Below are 18,440 nucleotides of genomic sequence, written 5' to 3' on the forward strand. Positions count from 1 at the left end.
GGATTTATCATGTCCCGGCCTATTAAAAATTATATAATTAAAAATAAATTTAAAATTTGCCGACGAAGTCTAAACAAAAGTTGTAGAGTATATTCTCACCTACGCGTGGATATAAGGAACGTCAAAAACGGAGCTCGTATGCGAAAGTTACGGATTTTCAAAGATTTGGGCACACACTTTGAGGCTTATCCGAATGATTACCCCCCGCGTACGAGGGTACGCCCAGCATACGCAAATGAAGGGTCTCGGATCGACCACTTCGCCCCTATGTCCTTTACTCCCGTCCCATATGCAGACCGAAGACCGATGACGTCATCGCTGACGTACGCCCCACGTACGAGGGTACGCCCAGCGTATGAGTTGCGGACGAGGTACGCCCCGCGTACTTCGGCGTACGCCCAGCGTACGAGGCTTCCTCCACCACTATAAATAAAGATGTGAGGGTGTCGGCTCCATTTGCTAATTCACACCATTTGTCTCCCACTTTTTCACTTTCGAGCCCCTCGAGACTACCCCGACGCCCCGGTTACATATCCAAGTCCCGACGAAGGTCCGAAGCTCCGAGATTCCCGAAAAATTCACCACTTTCCGGTCGAAGTGCTACCCGAGAAAATCCTGTTTTCTTCAAATCACCACACTTTCCAAGTGAGTTCATACCCCTTATTTTCACGTTTTTACTATACTTTAGGGGGGAAATACAATTGAAACACCAGAAAAACTTATGTAAAAATACAAATCATTACATGGGATTTCAAATGCTTCGTTTACATTTTTGTTTATAAATGTTAAACAATATTACTACTAATGTAACACTTTACATGCGAAGTTAGTAATACACCATGTTTTATCATCTTAATGGAACACATTTTCGAAAAACTATAATAGGTATAGTTTACGAGTTATTCGGAACATTTTACATACTATAAACATTATAAAGAGGAAATACTTACACTTACAAGGAAAATGGACTTTTCATTTCGTAAATCTATTGATACTAAATTTTGTGAGACATTTGGCTTCACCGTACTTTCCAGTACGCATTTCAAGTCATGTATTATAAACCATAATCTCTTGTAGGGAGAGCGTGATACTTGTGTATAGATCTATACGGGATTGCCAATCCTGCACCTAAACTGTTAGCTACAGTTAGACCGGCAGGTCTGGGGTGACAAATGTCATAACACTTCAACGCCTAAAGAATGTTTTTACAGGCAGTCTGGGTCAATAGCATGGTTATAAAAGTCACATGGAGTATCAAAACATTTGGATTTATGGGGCTATCAAATGCATTAATGATTATATATATATATATATATATATATATATATATATATATATATATATATATATATATATATATATATATATATATATATATAGATAGATATATATATATATATATATATATATATATATATATATATATATATATATATATATATATATATATATATATATATATATATATATATATATATATATATATATATATATATAAACCTACTTACACTATTTTAGGTATGAAAATTTCTCATGCATTTCAGTCTTTGGAACTTTTCAAGCTACCTCACATACATAGAAAATATTGGATTTTCTAGAAACAAGCTCAGTTATTTTATACAGAAAGACATACAATTCTAGTACAAAAACGCTTATGAACTCACCAAGTTAATTGTTGACATTTTTCAAAACTACTTGTATTTCTCAGGGATTCAGTAATACAGGTAAAACATCAGCTTTTGGAGAAGGGACGCTAAGGCGTCAGTTTTCAAAACTTATTAAATCATCATATTGTAATATTTTTTTGAGACATGTATCACATACGACAATGTAACTTTTAAATTATATTTATGATGGTTGTGTTTACTTTCTTTACAAATATTCAACTATTATGATACTACGTGAAGTCATCCACCCCCAAATGTTTCCGCCATTCTGGTTTGGGGGTGTGACAGATTGGTATCAGAGCATTGTTTATAGTGAACTAAGTATATCGAACCACATAAGATATACAAACTATAAATGCAAAGGGACTAAAACCCTCTGACAAAACGTTTTCGCAAACTATACTTTTAATAAATTAAAATGCTAGTTTTATAAAAGTACATGCATGCAACGGTACATGCATGCAACGGTCTAGTATCATAGTCAAAACTATACAAAAGTATTAAGACGAGTTGGACAATACGATTAGGCCTCAAGGTATGTAATCAGATCGAGGATGAATATAGCCTGATCAACTATATTTATCCAAGATGTGACCAACGTATGTCGAGGAATAGTCATAGTGAGAAACAAGTCAAAAGCTTACCAAAGAAAATACAAGAATCAAACTTACAAATTTGAAATACTATAGGAGTATTTTATGGTACAATAAAAACTGTAATAATCGTGCGAACCTCAATATTTAGTTAAAATTAGGAATCGTCAAATAAATAGAATTATGCTTATCAAAAATTATCTTTTTACTCTCAAGTTTTATATATAGTCCTCTTACCTCTATTCTCGATCAGACGAAATGGCAGGATTTCACATTCCCGGGATCCCTACTACCCTAACCAGGGTAATGGAGGCTGGATTGAGGAGGACCCAGAAGAAGATCCCAAAGAGATTCCCGAGGAAGAGCCAGAAGAGGATTCCGAAGAGGATCCCAAGGAAGACCCAGACGAAGATTCAGAAGAGGAAGGAGATGGTGGGAGCACTGACTCGGAACCAGAGGTCTACAATCCTCTCCGAGGAGCAGCAAATCCCCGAAGGAACTTTCAGGGCCCGGCGCCCCGCTGGGCTGTGGACCTGAAACGATGGAGCAAGGAACAAGGACAACGCCCACCTTACGACATGGGACAAGGCTTTTATAACCTCAACAACGGAGGTTCGGCTGACAGGGCACTCCCTGTCATGGTTCGTCGCATCGCCAACCAAGGCGAGTAAGCAAGACTGAACGTCGACCGGCTCTTGGACATTGGCGCCACCGCTACAGTCACTGCAGTACTTCTTCGTCGTCTGGACGAAGAGCATGAGCGAACAATAGAGCACACCTTTTCCCTTCAGAAAGACATTACTGCTGCTAGAGCCGAAGTAAGGGAGTTCCGTAAAATCCAAGCCGCAATGGAAAGGCGCGTCATCGAGGCTGAACGACAAGTAGCCCGAGCTCAGACTTCCACGACCACGTACCATGGCCCGCAGCGTACCACCCGCTCGGAGTAGAGCGCGTACTTATGGCACTATGTATATACTTATCGAGTAAGCATGAGCATACTTCTGGCACTATGTATATACCACCCACTCTTTCCTTTATAAATGTAAACCTGACAGATTGTGAGTACACAATTCGGGGGTCTAAATGCTGTCAAAATTTTCCCGCTTTCATTAATGTACCCTAGACCTATGTAAGGTCAAATTTTCCTGATCGTTGTATCTAATATTAATATCAATGAGATTGACACGCATTTATTATTTCTTTGAGTATTCCATTAAGTTCTTATAATACTAAGGAAATCATACACTTATTGTTGTAAGTTTCCATTAACTTACAAAATTCGGCAATGTGCGGAACGAAAAACATATAATACTAAGACTTTCCATAATCATTTCTGAAGACTTATCAAGAATTCGTCTCTTAACTTATGGCAGAATCATGCCGCCAAGAAGGAATCCCCGACGCTTCAATACTACCGGAGCACCAACACCACCTCCACCACCACATCCATCAATGGATGCTGCTACCTTTCAGGCTGCTGTAACGGCTGCCGTAACCGCAGCAATGGCACAAATGAGTAACAATGGATCAGGAGGAGGAATAAATAGCTCTACTAATGGCCAAAACCAGGGTCGTTCCGGGGAATGTACTTACAAGGACTTCACCAACAGCAAACCCATATCCTTTAATGGAACTGGGGGAGTAATGGCTCTATCCCAATGGATAGAGAAAAGGGAAGCCGTATTCGAGATCTGCGCATGCCCAGAAGGGAGCAAAGTAAAATTTTCTGCCTGTACTTTCTCCGAACGAGCCCTAACGTGGTGGAATAGCCACGTCAAGTCACTAACTCTGGTAGTGGCTAACTCCATGGGTTGGAGAACCTGAAGCAAATGCTAATGCAAGAGTACTGCCTAAGGGGCGAGATTCAGAAGCTTGAACAGGAGCTTTGGGGCCTTTCTATGGTGGGCTCGGACATCACCACCTATACAAATAGGTTCAGTGACTTAGCAATACTTTGCCCGGGGATGTTGGCACTAGAGAGCAAGAAGATAGAAAGGTATATCTAGGGAATGTCACCCCAGCTTCGAGGGAGTGTGCTAGCTTCCAAGCCCGTTACATTTGATAGTGCCAAACAACTGGCACAGTCCCTTGTTGACCATGGAATCTGCCAAGACGTCGTGACCGTCGTCCCAGAACTAACCAGAGGAGACAACAACAATAACAACAATGCCAACAACAACAAGAAGAAGAAGTTTTGGAATAAGAGGAAGAGTCAATCTTCGCAAGAATCTTCCAACAAAACAACAAATAGTGGCAGTCCATGCCGCCACTGCCCCCACTGCTGTTCCCGTTACCCCTACGCCGGCAAAACAATATGCTGGGAACCTACCAAAGTGCAATAAATGCAATTACCATTACAACGGAAATTGCCTGGAGATGCACTGTAAAAATTGCGACAGGAAAGGGCACACTGCCCGTTTCTGTAAGGCACCGGCGAGACCAATCACCCAAGTTCCTGGTGCTGGAGTGAGCCAGGCATGTTATGGGTGTGGGGAAACTGGGCACTACAAGAGGAATTGCCCTAAGGAAAAGAATGCTGGCGGCGTTGGAAGAGTGCTGGCAATAGGGCAGAACGAAGCAATAGCCAATCCCATGGTGGTTACGGGTACGTTTCTCCTCAACAACATTTATGCATGCATACTCTTTGATTGTGGTGCGGAGAGAAGTTTCGTGAGCCATAAGTTCAAACACTTACTTAATCAAAAACCCCAAGCACTCAATAAGATATTTACAGTACAAATGGCAAACGGTAAAACAGAAAGCACAAACGATTTATATGTAGGCTGCACACTAGCATCAAGGTTGCTCCATTTGAAGCCCTCTATGGCCGTAAGTGCAGATCACCTATGTGCTGGGCTGAAGTGGGTGACACGCAACTAGCTAGAGGACAAGTACCTGACAGCACTCTCACTGGCCCGGAAATCATAAGGGAAACTACCAAGAAGATTGTCCAAATCCGAGAACGATTAAAAGCTTCAAGAGACAGACAAAAGAGTTATGCGGACAAAAGACGGAAACCCTTGGAATTCCATGTTGGGGACCGAGTACTATTGAAAGTCTCCCCCTGGAAGGGATTAATACGTTTTGGAAAACGTGGGAAACTAAACCCAAGGTATATCGGACCCTTCGAGATCCTTGCCAAAATTGGCCCAGTAGCATACAAACTTCGATTACCGCAGGAACTCAATAACGTACACCCTACCTTTCACGTGTCAAACCTAAAGAAATGACTGTCCGATGAGATCCTCGTCATCCCTCTGGACGAAATTGAAATCAACGAGAGTCTTCACTTCGTAGGAAATCCTGTAGAAATCATGGATCGGGAAATTAAAAGAACAAAACAAAAGTCGCATACCCATTGTGAAGGTCCGTTGGAATGCCAAGCGAGGACCTGAATACACCTGGGAGCGCGAAGATCAAATGAAACAAAAATACCCGCACCTTTTCCCTAGTACATAAATACTTAATGTAGAATTAATTTCGGGACGAAATTCCCTCTAACGGGGGGATGATGTGACAAACCGATATTCCAAGTCAATGTAATGTTCAAAAAGTCAAATATTATAATCTATTTTGGAATCAATAAAAATAGCGTCAAAAATGAAATGTTCAAAAGTCTCAATTGGGATACATAAAATGTTAGATATCGTGTCAAGGTTTTCATAAATGTAAAGAACACTCAAATCCGAGTTATAACGAAGTAGTTATGACCAATCAAAGATCCGCCACAAAACCGGTAAAACACTGTTAAGCGTAAAAAGTGAAATTTCAATAAAAGACTTTTCAGCCTTAAGTATCTAAACAAAAGTCGTAGATAATAACAAACCGTGAGCGTACATAAAAAGAACGTCCAAATCTGACTTCGTATGAGGAAGTTATATCTCGACAATAGTAGTACAACGGTAAAAAGACAGACGAAAATGGACATCGGATGAAGAAGTTATGAATTTTTAACGGATTTATCCTGTCCCGGCCTATTAAAAATTATATAATTAAAAATAAATGCAAAATTTTCCGACGAAGTCTAAACGAAAGTAGTAGAGCATATTCTCACCTACGCGTGGATATAAAGAACGTCAAAAACGGAGCTCGTATGCGAAAGTTACGGATTTTCAAAGATTCGGGCACACACTTCGAGGCTTATCCGAAGGATTACGCCCCGTGTACGAGGGTACGCCCAGCGTACGCAAATGAAGGGCCACGGATCGACCACGTCGCCCCTATGTCCTCTACTCCCGTCCCATCCAAAGACCGGCGACCGATGACGTCATCGCTGACGTACGCCCCGCGTAGGAGGGTACGCCCAACGTACAAGCTGCGGACGAGGTACGCCCGCCGTACTTCGGAGTACGCCCCGCGTACGAGGCTGCCTCCACCACTATAAATAAAGATGTGAGGGTGCCGGCTCCATTTGCTAATTCACACCATTTCTCTCCTACTTTTTCACTTCCGAGCCCCTCGAGACTACCCCGACGCCCCGGTTACGTATCCAAGTCCCGACTAAGGTCCGAAGCTCCGAGATTCCCGAAAAATTCACCACTTTCCGGTCGAAGTGCTGCCCGAGAAAATCCCGTTTTCTTCAAATCACCACACTTTCCAAGTGAGTTCATACCCCTTATTTTCACGTTTTTACTATACTTTAGGGTGGGAAATACAAGTGAAACACCAGAAAAACATATGTAAAAATACAAATCATTACATGGGATTTCAAATGCTTCGTTTACATTTTTGTTTATAAATGTTAAACAATATTACATGCGAAGTTAGTAATACACCAAGTTTTATCATCTTAATGGAACACATTTTCGAAAAACTATAATAGGTATAGTTTACGAGTTATTCGGAACATTTTTCATACTGTAACATTATAAAGAGGAAATACTTACACTTACAACGAAAATGGACTTTTCATTACGTAAATCTATTGATACTAAATTTTGTGAGACATTTGGCTTCACCGTACTTTCCAGTACGCATTTCAAGTCCTGTATTATAAACAATAATTTTGTTAGCTACAGTTACACCGACAGGTCTGGGGTGACAAATGTCATAACACTTCAACGCCTGAAGAACGTTGTTACAGGCAGTCTGGGTCAATAGCATGGTTATAAAACTCACATGGAGTATCAAAACATTTGGATTTACGGGCTATCAAATGCATTAATGATTATATATATATATATATATATATATATATATATATATATATGTATATATATATATATATATATATATATATATATACCTACTTACACTATTTTAGGTATGAAAATTTCTCATGCATTTCAGTCTTTGGAACTTTTCAAGCTACCTCACATACATAGAAAATATTGGATTTTCTAGAAACAAGCTCAGATATTTTATACAGAAAGACATACAATTCTAGTACAAAAACGCTTATGAACTCAACAACTTAATTGTTGACATTTTTCAAAACTACTTGTATTTCTCAAGGATTCAGTAATACAGGTCATACATCAGCTTTTGGAGAAGGGACGCTAAGGCGTCAGTTTTCAAAACTTATTAAATCATCATATTGTAATATTTTTTTGAGACATGTATCTCATGCAACAATGTAACTTTTGAATTATATTTATGATGGTTGTGTTTACTTTCTTTACAAATATTCAACTGTTATGATACTACGTGAAGTCATCCACCCCCGAATGTTTCCGCTATTCTGGTTTGGGGGTGTGACACCCGTTCACGGTGGCATGCTAGAGACGGAAGAATGCTGTCAAACAAGACAGCTGCCGGTGGGTCACGCCATTACCAGAGAGAGAGAGAGAGAGAGATAGAGAGAGAGGCAACAACGACAATGGTGGTTGGCTTCGGTGGTTCGTGATGGCGTCAAGGGTGTTGCGGCGGCCGAAGGTATGGAGTGATAAGGGTGGTGACGGCTGGATATCGACTAGGGTTAGGTTTAGGTTTGAGTGTACCGGGTGTAAAAATGAGATGAAGGGAAGGGAAGGGTGACAAGTTTAATCCCCCGTCTCCTCCAATTCAAACTTGTGCTTAATTTAACACCTTCAGTCCCTCCTTCCCCATTCGTTTTCAAAATAAGTCCATATTTTACTCTTTAGCCCCTGCTTCCAAAAAGCTATTCAATACAAGTCCATATGTTACCATATAACCCTCAACATCCAGAAAATATAACTTTTAACTCCTATGGCTAACACTGATAATTTATTATGGATTTACGGCTAAAATAAAATAAAAAAATATGAGATACATCATAGGGTTTTAGGGTTTATTATTTATTTATTTTATTTATTTATTTATTTAATTTTAAACGAAATGTTACCCTTTTTTATATGTTTATCGGGCGAGGCCTGATGATTACATTGTATGCTATTTATCTTTGTGATTTTTCCATGTGTTTATGTGTTTGTATTTATATCGGGCTGGGCCTGATGCCAAGCGAGCCTGATGACTAACAGATCTGTTTCGAGCGGGGCTCGATGTCGGGCGGGGCCCTTTATATGTTTTATATGTATGGTATGTGGTATTTTGAGGAACTCACTAAGCTTTGTGCTTACGGTTTTCAGTTTATGTTTTAGGTACTTCTGGTACGAAAGGGAAGAGCTCTGGATGATTGCACTACACACACCACATTGTTTTGCATTTTACATGACTCTGATGTTTTTGAATGTTAATTGATATACTATGATTTCACTATGGTTTTATGATATTGTTATGGATAATGGTTTTATTAAAATAAAAATCGAAATTTTTGGTCTTAATTTTTGGGACATTACAAGTTGGTATCATAGCCTTAGTTTGAGGGATTCAGGCATACTCTCGTGTGTGTCTGAACTCAAACTGAGGGGTTTGTGGATTTTTCAAAAAGAAATGTTTTTATAAAAGGGTTTTCTAATAAAAGAAAAGGGGTGTGGTGTATGCAATCGACCGAGCTCAAGTAAGTTTTCCCAAAATACCCATGTTTTATGATATGCTTTGATTTGTGAATATGTGAATTGCATCCTAGTTAGGGCTAAGGATCTGCTCAGGATTTGCATGATAGAAAGCTAGGAGATATGCATTTATATGTCACTGTATGAGCTTGTGGACTTGCATGCTAGTACTGATCAGTCAGTGATAGGGTGGCATGTTTAGGTTATGCTTGTTCTGATTACTCGATGCTTGAATGCTACTTGCTTTGTTCTTTTAGGAGTTTCCATTAACCTCAACTAACTAGTAAGCGAGTATACTAAGTTACATATTGTTGAGACTAAATAATTTTAGAATGTTAGGTTTTAACTCTATTGTGTAGCTCTCGTTCGAGTCCAACCGTAGTAGTGTGATACCTTTCATTCGAAGAATTATCCGGTGTCGATGATATCTAATTGTATTCGTGAGCTGGTTAGAGGATGTTAGGGGGAGTTCCTTCTACAGGTGATGGTGAGGAGTAGTGCGGTGGTTGTTGGATCTATATGCTCAAGAATCATTATTGAGTGACATTGCTAATGACATATGATCCTATAGGGTCACACCTTAATCAAGTTGGTACTTATGTAATATTTATTAAGTAATTTGTTATTAATAAATAAATTCAACTATTGTATTTAGTTAGAGAAAAATTGTTGTTCTATGAAAACAATATTGTAAGAAGTAGAAAAATAGTTTTTATATGATAAGGTATCTTATAATAAGTCATTGACAAAGTTTTGGACACTTTGGTTAACCATGATTAAATAAAAGGCTTACTATACCATGGTTAAAAAGACTAGTGAACATTTTTTGTTCTCTTTAGACCTTATAGTCGGAAGTATGCAGAGGGATGGAGGTTTCTTGTCAACCTCCATCATCTTGTTCCCCATGCCTCTCCTTTATAGCCTATACTTTAGAATATTATATTCAAGAGGCCATACTTGCATGGGATATATAAAGAGGGTCTTATACATGGAAAATGGTAAGTTTTTTGGTCTTGAACTTCTACTCTTTTCTCTCAAAAACCGTAAGCACTTAGGAGCTTGGAGCTCTCTCCACTTTTGAAGATATTACTTGCTTTTAGTGTTCACTTTGTGTCTTCCTTTAGTGCTTAATTGATTGAGCACTTAAGGCTTAAAGAACAAAGTTGTACAAGAAGAAATCTAGCAATTTTTGGTACCTTATTCTTGTTGGTGGATTACTTGTAGAGAAGATCAAGCCTCTTGTTCTTCCTATCTACTTCAACACCCCAAATTAAAGAGGGTCCAAAGGAATCAAAGGTTGTTATTTCTAAAAACCCTATGTTTGTTGTAACATCATTCTAACCTCTTTAAAAGGATCCTTGATGGTTTGTTTTTTTGTCATACTCGAAATTTTTATAAGAATTTTAAAAGCTTCCGTTGCCGGTTTTTGTGAAAAAGTATCTATTTTTTTCAACAAAATCCCTTCACTGGTTGCGCTAGGAAAATCTAGGAAGAGATTTAGTGTTGGGAGCCTTGTCTTATTGAGGATTGTATGTATGGATAAGAAGTGACTTGGAGGATTGAAAGTGATCCTTGAGGAAAGTACTGATAGATGTGGAAGGTAGTATGGGCTCGTACAATTGGAAGCAGAGGATCCGTACTTGAGTCAAGGAGAGCGGCGATGATACCAGGAAGCTTGTGGAGTATGAGACTCCTCGATATATATATATATATATGTATATATATATATATATATATATATATATATATATATATATATATATATATATATATATATATATATATATGCATGATATGATGGTTTGAATGGTCTATTTTCAGTATGGTGACCCTTCGAGGAAGATCGGGTAGTGAATCTAGTGCTGGTGAGGATTTCGGTTCAGGTTTTGGAGCCGGACGGTTGATTGATTAGATGTGGGAGTTCATTCCATCGGAGATTACCCGCATCATACTCAAGCAGACTCATGTGATCTTTGGTACAATCAAGGAGGGTATCATGTGTCACAACTAGAAATTTCAGGTCTAAACCAGGTCCAAGGGTCTTGTATACGCGAATGTTTTATCTATGATACGATTAAGATGAATAATACATAATTGGAATTCATGTTACCCTAAGCCCTAATGACTATTGCAAATCAAATAAGAATCACATGATTTGGACATAAGAACTTGTGTTTTTGTTGCAACCTTGAATTCTTGAACTTTAAGGCTATCATTAAGAGTTTTCTAATCACTAGAAGCATATACACATTTATAAAAGTCATCCAAAACGTAAACACACTTAAAGAGATAAACCTTGACCACAAACACCTCTATTGGGCCATGATGGGGCGAAAACACCTTTGTTTGGGCCACATTAGGGCGTAAACCCAATGAAGACTCACTTTAGGAGCATAAACCCCATGGTTTACTACATTTGGGCGAAAACACCTTTGGTGGACCTCATATTGGCGAAAACACAAAAGGAAACCACATTAGGGGCGTAAACACCCTTGGTGGACCACACATGGGACGAAAACTCAAGGGTAGGGCCATCCTAGGGCGTAAACACTTGTTTTTACAACCATCCTTGGATATTTTAAAGTGTTTAAGGATTAGGATTAAGGAAAAGACAAATACATTTGACTCTATGGTGGGACATTTCAACCGCTTTCCAAGGCAAACACGGTTAAACACATATTAACCATCAAATAACTAAGCAAAATCCTCCAGTAACCCAAGCAAGGATCATGTCAACTTTAACTCTCTTATTAAGGAACGTAAACTCTTCTTCCATATCAAATTCCTCATTTTCATTTACTGAGAAATCCCAAGTTTACTCTCTGAGAGTTCAAGTTTCAAGTTCTTAGAATACCAATTTCTCAAACGCTTTTCCCTAAACCCACGTAAGTGATTCAAACTTGGCCAATGAATGTACACCTTATCTTCTTAATTTCTCTTATTTACATATAATATTATGTGTTGAAAAATCAAGGGTATCATAATCTCCTCAACTTCATCAAACACTCCAAGTGTTTAGGATCAAAACTTTCCTCTCATCACTTCAACTACAACCTTGAACTACCCAAGGTGAGCTTCATAACCCCTTATTTTCGAGTTTTCTTTCTTTTGGGGGAGGATACAAGTCTAGTCTTGTGAAGATCTTTGTATATTTGCATGTATTTTGTGTGTATGTATTTTTATGTGTGATGAAATGTTGATATTTCATGCTTACACTCCAAGAACTCGAGATTTTGCTAAGTCTTAAATTGTTGGAGCTTAGTTATCTTGATATGTTTTCATTTATCTTGGCGTTTGTCAAAAATGGAAACAAGTTGCTAGGTGAAAAGAAATATTTTTCTTGATTTGTGTTAAAGATCACAAAAATATGTCCAAGAAAATGTTAAAGCAAACTTTTGTCATGAAAACTTGAAAAATGGAAAAATATGGAAATTTCACTCAAAATGGGCTATTTTCGACCATAATGGTAAAAATGGGCTAGTTTTGGCAATTATAGTAAAAATGGACTATTTTCGACAATGATGGTAAAATGGGCTATTTTTACAACAAAGTAAAAATGGGCTATTTTTAAACATTTCTAGTAAACTGTATACATTACGACAGGAATTATTGCGTGTTACAATTTGCAGTCGAAAATATACACTAGTGACATTATTTATAACGTTATATAATGGAATTCAATATTCGCATAAATTTCGTTAAGGATCTTGTGAGACACTCCTTCACTCGTGCCTACCTAGTGTACATCGTAAGTCCTGTAGTTATAACCAGAGTCTCCTGGAGGGAGAGAGGGATATTGTGTATAGATTTGTACAGGGTTGACACCCCCACACATGAGTTGTTCGCTACAGCTAGACAAGCCAGTCTAAGGTGACAGTTATCTTTAGAAACCGACGCCTAAAGAATGTCAAGACGGGCGCTTTATTCATATTAGTATGGTTGTAACGACTCACATAGAGAATAACAATATTATTTTATAATTTACGCAAACCATTCACTCTACTCATTTTATAAAGTACAAAACTACGTGTCGTCTATTTTGCAACGAATTTCACCACTCGGGTCTAGGGTTTTCAGACCACAACTTTTCGTATAGCAGAAAATATAGGATTTTCTAGGAACACCCTCTATATGATTTCAAACAAGGTAAACAAAAAATACACATGGAATTATACATGATTTGAAATGAGACTCACAAACTATTTTTACATAAGATATTGGATTTTCTAGAGTTTACAAACTAACATAAACTTTTTCTTACAAACATGCTTATGAACTCACCAACATTCTATGTTGATGCTTTTCAAAACGACCTGTATTCTCAAGGACTCAGTAAGCAGGTTTGGCAGCTATGGATTTTTGGATGATTGTTGTATTTTTGAAATGTCATACATTGTATTACTTTTGTGATGTAATTTGATGAACAAACACAAAGTTGTAAACAACACATGTTGGTATCTGAATGTATGATGTTTGGTTGCTTGTCTCATTTATAATCAACTGTTATGATATTACAAGATGAAGTCACCCGCCCCCGGACGTTTCCGCCGTCCCGGTTTGGGGGTGTGAGAGATTGGTATCAGAGCATTGTTTATAGTGAACTAGCATATCTAACCATACAAGATATGCAACTATAAATACAATGGGACTAAAATACTGTGAACAAAAAAATAAGAAGATAACTAAAAGTATTTAGAGGAGTTGGACATCGCGGTTAAACCCACGCAGTTATGTAATCGTATTGGGGATAAATATAGCCTGATCAACTATATGTATTAAAAATACGACCAACATGTGTTTGGGAGTGATTGGGGTGGACAGCGAATCTAAAACTTACCAACCTAATACCCAAAGGTTTTAAGGAATCAAACATAAACAATTAAAATACTATAGGACTATTTTGGCATTATGTGGAGTCTTTATTGTATCTTCTTATATCTCCTTTTGTACTTATATTCTCGTACAAATAACATGGCCAGATTTCATTTACCGGGCGACCCGTATTTTCCTAATCAGGGAAATACAGGTTGGATAGAGGAGGACCCAGAGGAGAGCCCATGGAAGACCCGGAAGAGGAAAAAGTTGACGAGGAGGAGGAGGATGACTCGGACACGGAGTCTGAACTCATTGACCCACCCTACATAGCTAGGGTGCCCGCACATCGGATGGGCTCCAATGGCCATATGCCCCCTTGGGCACACGATATATGTGATGGGTTTTGAGCATTCTAACACTCCTATGGTGTACATGCAACCCTAGAAACCTTGGATCTATGTTTTCTCTAGTATACATGAAAATAAGAATTTTCCAAGGTTCTCATCCTAACTAGCATGGCATGAGGAACTTGTAATATAAAAAACTAGTAGAATGACATACCTTTGTAGTTGCTTGGATTCCTTAAGACCTTGTGAGCCTAGCACCCAAAATTTGATGCCTCAAATGTTTCACACAACACCATAACACTTGGAATAACTTGAGAATAGAAAACTTTCACTCAAAAATCGGCTAGCCCTCTTGTTCTTGTCTTAGTGGCCGATTTTGCTCCATATGAGGTTCCTTCTATAGTGTGTCACATGTAGGGTTACACCATGTAAACCCTAATGTTCATGGCTTTTCATTTCCCCCATGATCCATGGGTTTTAACCTCCATGGAGCACCCAATTGGTCCTAGCCTAATCTAGTGAATCATGAACCATAAGCCCACTATATAAGAATAAAAGATTTACATAATCAATCCTCATATATTTAATTAGTCTCTTTTGGTCACAAAATTAATTCCTAATTTAATTCTTGATCAACACTAATTAAATAATATGATTTCATATTAATATATTAGAACGTATAATATATTAATAAATCACAAGTGTCCTTTTCTCATTTTGTCTATCCAAATGTTGAGATGCCGAACAACCCAAATGGACCATGCCAAGCCGGGTCAAGTACATACCACATATAGTTATGGACTTAGACACCTCAGCCAACAATCTCCCACTTGGATAAGTCTAATAGCTATAGTTGGAAGTATGACTTCAGGAACCGACCAGCAATCGTAGCTCTTTCAAAGTCTCGTGGAACTGAGATAATGATGATGCGGCATTTAAGATAAGTGATCATATAATCCTCTGTTCTAGATATCAGTCGGACAAATACGTGGAACAATGTCATACTTATTGTCTAGCAGTTTGTTTCCCGATTTCCGATTTGTTTGACATAGAACTAAACTGAACATATCAATTTGGTTCTGGCCGAGCCCGACACATAGGTCAAAACAAAATCATCGAGGGGCCCATATATCGCTTTTAATCCTCCAAGGACTAAAAGGAACAGATAAACTTTGACTCATATGCTTGTACTAACTACTTGTTGAATCATACATAAATGCACGTTTAATAACATCGAGTTACCGATGCGTTTTCATACAATCAATGCACAACCAACTCATATCTATAGGTTTGAAGACTTATATGATATTACCGTCTCACGATCACTCGAGATAAATTCCATGAAGTGATACAAGTGAGCGTGGATTGAATCCAATACTCGGAACTTATGAGCACTCATGAATGTTGTAGCAACTTTTGCTATGTCTAACATCTTAGACATCTAGAAACCTAATTCATGACAGTCTTGATTCATATCTACTTCCAACATATGACTGACTGTGGAGAATTTGAATAAAGTAATTATTCTGGAAGTCAAAACATGCAAAATTGAAACAATAGTAAACAATTAACACAAGATAGCAACACTTTACTTATAAATAAACGACAACTTTTATTTAATCATCAACTTTACTTCAGCCCGATGCACCTCGCATGCTGCAAATGCTTAGCCCTACACAGTCCCTTCATGAGGGGATCTACTGGGTTCTCATCTAATGATACCCTCTTTACCACGAGGATTCCTTCTTCTATCTGATGTCTAATGAAGTGGTATTTTCTTTCGATGTGCCTGGATCTGCCGTGATCCCTTGGTTCCTTAGCTAAGGCAACTGCACCTTCGTTATCACAGAAAATCTCCATAGGCTCCTTAATAACTGGTACAACTCCAAGGTCGCAAATGAAGTTCTTTAGCCATATTGCCTCCTTTGGTGCTATGTACTCTGATTCGCAAGTTGAATCAGCTACTGTTTCCTATTTGGAACTTTTCCAAGTAATTTCTCCTCCATTTAGGGTAAAGACCCAGCCCGACTGAGAGCGGAAATTATCCCTATCAGTCTGGAAACCAGCATCACTATACCCCAATACTCTCAAGTCAACACTCCCACGAAGGGTAAGGACCCAGTCCCTAGTCCTACGTAGGTACTTGAGAATATTCTTCACTGTAGTCCAGTGACCCTTGCCTGGATTCCCTTGATATTTGCTGACCATGCTCAAAGCAAAGGCCACATCAGGGCGAGTACAAGTCATAGCATACATGATTGAGCCCACAGCGGAAGCATATGGTACAAGACTCATCTCAGCTATTTCAGCCTCTGTACTCGGACTCTGAGTCTTACTTAGATTGGTGTTGCTCTGGATTGGTAAGTCACCTTTCTTGGAATCCTGCATGCTGAACCTTTTCAGCACCTTATCCAAGTAGGTACTTTGACTAATTCCAATTAGTCTCTTACTCTTGTCTCTCAATATCCTTATCCCTAGGATATAGGCAGCTTCTCCAAGGTCCTTCATAGCAAAACACTTCCCAAGCCAGGACTTAACTTCCTGTAGGGTTGGGATGTCATTTCCTATGAGTAGTATGTCATCCACATACAATACCAAAAAGCTAACTATACTCCCACTAGCCTTAACATATACACAAGACTCATATTCGCTCCTCGAAAAACCAAACTCTTTGACTTTCTCATCGAAACAAAGATTCCATCTGCGAGATGCTTGTTTCAACCCATAGATGGATTTCTCAAGCTTACACACTCTATTAGGGTGCTTTGCATCGACAAAACCCTTTAGCTAACTCATGTAAACATCATCAGCCAACTTTCCATTGAGGAAAGCGGTTTTGACATCCATTTACCATATTTCATAATCATGAAATGCAGCTATGGCTAAAAAAACCCTAATAGACTTAATCTTCGCTACTGGTGAAAAGGTTTCATCATAATCAACTCCCTGAGTTTGAGTGAAGCCCTTCGCAACCAGTCGCGCCTTATAAGTGTGCACTTTCCCATCCATGCCGGTCTTCTTCTTGAAGATCCATTTGCACCCGACCGTCTTACGACCCGGTACATTGTCAACCAAGTTCCAAACTTGATTGTCATACATGGACTGAATCTCGCTGTCCATAGCCTCTTTCCATTTAGCAGACTCAGGGTCTGCCATGGCTTCCCTATAGCTGTTAGGTTCATCCAAATTTACCAGTGTACTATCACTGATAAATGTATCACCTTCCGCATTAATATGAAAACCATAGTATTGCTCAGGTGGATTCCTAACTCTTGTGGAACGCCTCAGAGGCACGGATTCATCAACAAAAGTTTCCTCCTCAGGTTGACTGCTAGGGTTTGAGGTTCCTGCACCGCTTGTCTCTTGAAGTTCTTCAAGGTCAATTTGCCTCCCACTGTTTCCTTGGCTTATAAACTCTCTCTCTCTCTCTCTCTCTCTCTCTCTCTCTCTCAAGACCCCTCTCCTTGCCACAAAGACCACATTCTCACTGGGTCTATAGAATAGGTAACCAAAAGAATTTTGTGGGTAGCCGATGAAAATACACCGCTCACTACGAGGTTCGAGCTTGTCCTGAGTCCCACGTCTCACGAAAGCCTCGCTACCCCAAATCTTGATGTGGTCTAAATTGGGAACTTTCCCAGTCCACATCTTGTGAGGTGTTTTGGCAACCTCCTTGGTAGGTACTAGATTAAGGATATAGGCGGCAGTCTCTAAGGCATACCCCCAGACTGACATTGGTAATGAAGCTCGACTCATCATGGAACGAACCATGTCAAACAAGGTTCGATTGCGCCTCTCGGCCACACCATTAAGTTGTGGTGTTCTGGGAGGTATCCATTGTGAAACAATTCCACATTCCTTAAGATTGTCAAGGAACTCTATACTAAGATACTCTCCTCCTCGATCGGATCGGAGCATCTTAATGTTCATGCCCAACTGATTCTCCACTTCTTTTTTAAACTCTTTGAACTTGTCAAAAGTTTCTGACTTATTCTTGATTAAGTAGACATAACCATATCTACTGTAATCATCAGTAAAAGTCACATATAAGCGGTTAGCATCCCTCGTGGCGGTTCTGAAGGGTCCACACAAGTACCAATGAAG

This window comes from Lactuca virosa, chromosome 8, assembly GCF_052849685.1.
Source record: "Lactuca virosa cultivar CGN04683 chromosome 8, Lactuca_virosa_CGN04683_v6, whole genome shotgun sequence".
Lineage (NCBI taxonomy): Eukaryota > Viridiplantae > Streptophyta > Magnoliopsida > Asterales > Asteraceae > Lactuca > Lactuca virosa.